This window comes from Ascaphus truei, chromosome 3 (assembly GCF_040206685.1).
Source record: "Ascaphus truei isolate aAscTru1 chromosome 3, aAscTru1.hap1, whole genome shotgun sequence".
Classification (NCBI taxonomy): domain Eukaryota; kingdom Metazoa; phylum Chordata; class Amphibia; order Anura; family Ascaphidae; genus Ascaphus; species Ascaphus truei.
Window position 1 is genome coordinate 19569228 of NC_134485.1, and position 7096 is coordinate 19576323.

Sequence of the window (7096 nt, forward strand, 5' to 3'; positions counted from 1 at the left end):
TGTGCATGCATTCCCAGCTTACAGAGCACACGCCTAACAGAGCACTTTTAACCACTGCTTCTGCAGTGAGGCGTCGCCCCCAAGCATCACACAGTTCCATGCAAATCAATGATTACACTCAGCTGGGCTGTAACACCTCCCTCCTATCAGGGAGGACTCCTTGCAGTCCTCCAGGCCTGCCCCCTTTTCCCATTGGCCTGCCCAGCTTTATTATGCCTGTGCTTCCCATCACTCGTCGCTCGACATAGTTCTGGATGGAAGCATTTGACTATTCTCTCAGTGAATCCTCAGGTATTGACGCGGATTGGACGACTACCCCCTCTGGCTCTCGACTTTGGCTCTACTTGGACTTCGTGACTTCTGGCATCCCTGATCTTGGCAAGGGCAGTAACTACTCCTCCTCTACTACCGGTACCGGCAAGTATTGTCTTCCTTACTATACCTGGCCTGGCAACAATAACACCACACTCCGGACACGCTCCCTTTGCTGCGGGTGCGTGTATCCCTACGTCCCACATCAGCACAGGGGATGGGTCTGGTCTGCGGGCAGCACCGGCGTAACACTCTGCTCTCCACTGTGTGTGTGTGTGTGTGTGTGTGTGTGTATCGGTGACTGTGTGTGTATCGGTGACTGTGTGTGTGTGTGTGTCAGTGAGAGTCTGGGAGAGTGTGTGTTTGGGAGAGTGTGTGTCTGGGAGAGTTTGAGTCTGGGAGAGTGTGAGTGTGTGTCTGAGAGAGAGTGTCTGAGAGAGAGTGTGTCTGAGAGAGAGTGTGTCTGGGAGAGAGTGTGTGTGTGTGTGACAGAGTGTGTGTGTGAGAGTGTGTGTGAGTGTGTGAGTGTGTGAGTGTATCGATGACTGTGTCTGGGAGAGTGTGTGTCTGGGAGAGAGTGTGTCTGAGAGAGAGTGTGTCTGGAGAGAGTGTGTGTGTGTGACAGAGTGTGAGAGTGTGTGAGAGTGTGTGAGAGTGTGTGAGAGTGTGTGAGAGTGTGTGAGTGTGTGTGAGTGTGTGTGAGTGTGTGAGAGTGTGAGAGCCTGAGAGAGAAACCAACTGCGCACTGCAACTGTTAGGTATGTATATACAACTTTGTTTTTACTTTGGGCGCTGCGGAAAAATCCTGATCGCCTTGGGGAGCCTTGAGCCGAAAAAGTTTGGGAACCACTGGACTAAGCGTAGCCAGGTGATCTTGCAGCCCCAGGGACTGCTGGGTGTTGTAGTTCCCCTCGGAGCCCTGTGTCCTTCCATTGCTCCTATGCGCATCTGTAATGGTCGCCGCAATCTCTTTGCGCATGCGCGAGCCTCCGCGCATGCGCCGTCCACCCAACATGGCGGCACCCTGCCACGGGAGCCTCCGCCGACTCGGTCGCCTTCCCGACTGCAGCTCCCCAACCTCACACCTCGCCGGCACCTGCCGAATGCGCACGCTCTGCCGCTGACAACCCCGAGCCTCACGGAGGTAAAAGGGACCCAGGGGGGGATCTTGCTGTACGTTTATTTGTACCTGGAATTGCCCCGCTGATCACGGGAGATTGGGAGCTGCAGGGATAACTTCACTGACTGTGATGAGATAGGAGCTAAAGGACAGCGCTCACCGTATCTTTCTAAAGCACTTCATAGATATCTGCTCTGCACTTTTGGATTGGGGGGAAAAGAGCAAGATGGCTTAAGAATTTTTGGGGCCCTGGGCTAAGTGTAAATTGGGGCTCCACCCAGAAAGGTCACATTTAAATACAAATAGAGTATGTTTATATTGAAGAACATTCAAAAAATGTATTTAAATTCTGCAAATATTACTACAAAAACCAACATTGTACTGTATTTATTTCCATGTCTGTTTTTTTTTTACTTGCAAAATCACAAATAATATCATCAAAATTGATTTTACTAGCTATATCTGATGCGATTGTCATCAACAAACAGCGTTCAATCTTGGTTGAAGCAGCAACTGCGAAGCCCGTTCTTATTAAGTTTCAACGTTGATAAAGAACTTTCGCGATGCAGTTTGTGGGGCATCGTTGGCAGGAAAACTTGTAATGCAATTTCAATGGTCAGAAATGTTGACTCCTGTTAATCACGCTGGAATAGTTTTTTTTGTTAACAAAACACACAAAACCCAGCATGCTCTTTTTGGGAACCCCTGAGCCCCCACAAAATATATATTTATATAAGTGTAGCCCTGGTTCCTAGCGAACACAGACCACTACCGTATGCTGTATAACCTGTAGGCTCACAGTGCCTAAGCCTCTGCCACGGAGAGCCTGGGGCACGCGCACTACTTGATACTTGGTGCAGCGCCTCCACCTGCGACAGCTTCCGCCAGAGGGGAAGTGGTTCTTTGCAGGACACTTATGTACATCAACACACACACACAGCAATATAACCAACCAATTAACTTTACTAGCATGAACAAAATGGCGTAACCTCTCTCTTTCTCTATCATCAACAGGTGTCCCTCTTTGAGGAAGACACTATACTCTGCGTCTCGCAGGACGCTCACTACCCTCCTTCACCGGGTGATCCCACCCCGTGTCCAGTTCCCTCTTCCAATATTTCCCCCACCCTCAAGTGAGACAGTGAACCTATATGTGTGTGACTGCGCAGCCACCGTGTCCTGAATGAATGGTGATACAGTTGGTGCACTTGTAGTTTACCTGCCGGGCACTCCAGTACCCGGTCCTGCAACAGTCTTCACAAAGGATCGGTGTGGGCCTAGATGACGTCACTCGTAGGTGTCCGGGGCGATCCCACCCAGACGCGCAGCAACACGGCAGCGGGGTCTGAGCCCAGACCTCCCGCTGACTTGGAAATGTCCCAGTAGCGATCACGCACACAGTAAGGGAACCAGAACCTATCTATGGCCAGTCCCTAGCTCAGCTTCACACTACTGGGGCTCAGGGCCTAACTGGGCCTGGGGTATGAGGCCTAGGTAGGGGGCGGACTGCCTCCCTACACCGGAGCTCCTTCTCCTTCCTCCTACAGCTAGCTCTGAGCAACGTGCGCGCCCCTCGACCCCCTTTCCTCCCTTCCTAGCGCCTGATTGGTCCTCGCGTGTCACGGGGGTCCGCGGGGCTGCTGGGACCCGTAGTTCCCTGGCCTCCCTCCTATTAGAGCTCTCCTCCTTCGCAGGCTTCTGCTACTATGCCCGCGCATGCGCAACCTCCTGCCGGGCCGGTCCTGCGCCTGCGCCAACCTTCAACATGGCGGCTCCCTGTACGCGGAACCTCCGATATTGGAGCGTTCCCTATACTGCGGCACTCTCCCACCCCACAACAACAAATGGTGGTCAAAGGGGTCCCGGCTACACTGGCGGCGCCGCTGAGCCTAAAGCGGCTGGCACCGCGGTTTAAAAAAACCGCGGGCGGCGCGCGGCAGTGCCCCGCCACGAGCCGGGAAGGCTCGCGGCCGTTTTCCCGCGCCTCTGGCACTTTCAATAGAAAGCGCCATAGCGCTTTCCTATTGAGGCGCGGGAAAGTCCGGCGATCGTGCGGGGAGCGCGCACGCAACTTTCGACGAAATACCCGTCACGTGCCCGGCCGGCTCCCGTCTTTTGTGAGACTCAGCTCGGCCTGGACAGTACATCAGTGTCAAAAAGGAGAGCTATTGAGCGTGGCATATGTATACAACAAACGACAGAGAAGCCCAATGCTACATCCAATATGACAAAAATACACAGTAAAGTACTTATATATTCTCTTGAAAAAGGGTCATTTAGTTTAACCCTTTGGCCAAAGCGTTATAAGCTTGCGAGCCACAACAAGGCAGACACCTGTTCGCAAGTCCTAACACTACCAGATAAAGTACTAATATATCTCTATTAGGATTCATTAATTAATTAGGGGGTATTGTGTGTATGGGGGGGGGGGGTATTGTAATGCAGGTATTGTAGTGTGTGTGGGGGGGGGGGAGGGAATAGTATTGTGTGTGTGTGTGTGGTATTGTATTGTGGGGGGAGGTAATAATTGTAGCAAGTAATTGTCCATGGGGGGAAAGTGTGTGTGTGTGTGTGTGTGTGTGTGTGTGTGTGTGTGTGTGTGTGTGTGTGTGTGTGTGTGTGTGTGTGTGTGTGTGTGTGTGTGTGTGTGTGTGTTTGTGTGTGGCTAGGTGGGATGGGGGGAAAAACTGTGAGGAGTGAGGTATTGAGGGAGCTTGATTGAGTGAGAAGGGGGTCCTTGTGTGATAGCGGAGGGGGCGAGAGTGTGAGAGGAGAGAAGGGATGTAAGAGAACACTTACCTGCCGGCCATCATCCTGTGACATCATGACCTCGATGCGTCATGTGATGGTGCGTTGTCATGGCAACGTGTGACGTTGCTCACGCCATGACAACATAGCATCATATGACACAGAGACATTGATTGAGCAGGGCTGCTCTTCCCCCCGGCAATCAGTTTCATTACTGTGGGGAAGAGCTTGTGGCTTCTGTATCTGCTTGGAGGGTTAATATCGAGTCTAGAGGGAGGGTTCAGACTCCATTCGACCCCCGCCCCCCAAACTGGGACCGGTAGTTACATCACTGGGGGTGGGGAGTGAGAGAACAGGGGTGGGGGGGGGAGAGTGAGGAAGGGAGGGAGGAAGAGTGAGAGAGAGGGGGTAATTAAGTGGAGGGAGGATCGCAAGGCCACCAACACACTGGGACGAGTCCCAATGAAAACTCTAATTCTGAGCCTTGAGAAAGCTGTCAATACCTGTGGAGTGTTGTTGTCAAATAAAGCACCTTTTTGGTTTATAAAAGTTCCGGGCGCATTCTGCTTATCCACGCCCAGCACCCTACAAAGGCCAGAGAGACTGAGCACTGCCAATGTGTATAGTTAATCTGATGTGACCTCCACTGGAGCCGGGTAAGGAGGGTTTCATACAGTTTACCTTATTTGAAATAAGGGGATCCTTGGAGCTGAACCGTGTCACTCCAAGCTACTGGTACCTTCCGGTTTCGGAGATATTAACCGAGGTGGACTTTGACATTTTCTCAGAAGAATTCCTATCTGGGAGAAACAATATGGCCACTAGAGTCCAACACCCTTTGGTGGCCAATAGATGGCTATGATATCATCAAGAGATGACAATGCACCTTACGATTGGGTGTCTCCATCTTTGTTTTTATTTTGTGTACTGGCATAATGTAATATCGTGGTAATCAGGAGGTCCCTGGGGCTTTGAACGCTGCAGTTCAGCTCCAGGAGATCCGTTGATTTAAATTGAGGTAAAATAATATATATCTTGAAAGTAATCCCGGTTACCAACCTTTTTTCCTAGATGGTTTTTTTCGTGTTTATTTCCATTTCTAATTCAAAAGATCCAAAGCCTGCGGGAAAGTGTTCATATGGCAACTTCTGTTGTATATTCTAAATTGTTCCAAGCAACACAGATCTATTTCCGTGCAATTGTTAAAGGGCTTTATCAGGGGTTTTGCCTTATCATGAGCTTCTCGGGTAAGGTTCTTTGAGGTCTACAAATGTCACTGGGTGTTAGGGGATTAGCAGCCCACTCTCTAATTTATTTTTGGGGGCTCATTCAAGGATTAAAACTAGACAGAAAGAAGACCCTCGTTTGCACACCTTCACATTGTAGTGAAGAAATCTTTATAGAAAATAAACATGCAGCTGGTTCTGCACTTTAAGTAAAGATGGGCGAATTCTCGGTTCGGCCGGTTACTTTAGGCCGCGGATTTTCGCATATCAGTTTCAAAAAGGGTCATTTGTCTTTTCCAGATTTATTTATTTATTTTTTATCACCGCCAATCTAATCCGTGGATTCCACAATCCACTGGTGCATTTTAACATTCCTATCCACGCGTGGATTGCCGAATCGGCGGATCGGGTTCAAATTCACGAGCAGAATGTATGCAATGGCGGTTTTGGATTCATCTGCCCGGATTGAAACTGGAACAATCCATCAACGGATTTTATACCAGGGAACAAATTTTGCCAGTTTCACCCATCTCGAGCTTTAAGGACACACTGCCAAAGTCTGAGCAGTCCGAGCAATATATTCAGCTTTTATGCTTCTGTGTTTGACTGAGACTCAGTCTCATTGTGAATATTATACCAAAACACAGAAAACATTTAGCAAAAACAACATCAGTGAAAATGAGGGCATAATGTGGTAATCTGGTAAAAAACAAATTAATTGCACCATTATTGTGGCAAAACTATAACGGGCTAAAAGATTAAGCCAGGCAATTAAAACAAGTGAATGACTTCACTTCCAGGTCTCTGGATTTAATCTTGTCGGTGGCATGGTGATGAGTCTGACAGTGGGGGCGATTGGATCTGTGAGGTTTGTGACTTTGGAGGGTTTTGAAGAGACTTTAGGTAGGTTTAGCAAGGGGTGAGGGTAGGGAAGATCATGGGTGATGGGAGGGTGGCGTGAGTGATGGGATAGAAGGTTAACGGGGGTTATGGAATGTGATAGAGAAGAGATGCGTTTTGAGTTGGCTTCTGAAGATACTGTTGCGGCCGCCTTTATTCCCCCACTTACCCGGATAAATGTGGGGAGTTTCTCCATTTTTATCAGAGTTTCCCGCGCGGCGGCCGCATCATCAGATAAGCGCTAATGGCGCTTATCATTGAAAGCGCCCGCGGCGCAGGAAACCTGAAGAAAAAAAGGCGCGCGCCGCCGGGTTTTTAAAAATCCCGCGGTGGCGGCCGCATGAGGATAAAGGCGGCCACCACTGTAGATAGGGAGGGGGCAGATTGGATGTGGTGGGGGAGCTTGTTCCAATGTTGAGGGGCAAGTAAGGCAAATGATTGGAATCGAGAGGAGGCACAGAGGGCTGGGGGGGGGGTGAGTGTCTTGGCAGTCAGGGAGTGAAGAGGAAAGGAAGGGGTGTAGCAAAAGATGAGTGCTGAAAGGTAAGGAGGAGCAAGACCATTCTTCTTTTTATAGAGCTCTTCACTTGACCAAAAAAGTACGTTAAAGTGATGTGAATATACACACAAAATGTTAAGGGGAAAAAATAGACCATCTAAACTAAACTGCAAGAATCTGCAATGCTACATGCAACAGCAATAGTAGTAAAAGACAAAATAATAAACGGGAGGAAAAAAGTGCTAAGGGAATACAAGATAAAAAAATAAGAAAGTACCTGATAATCAGTGG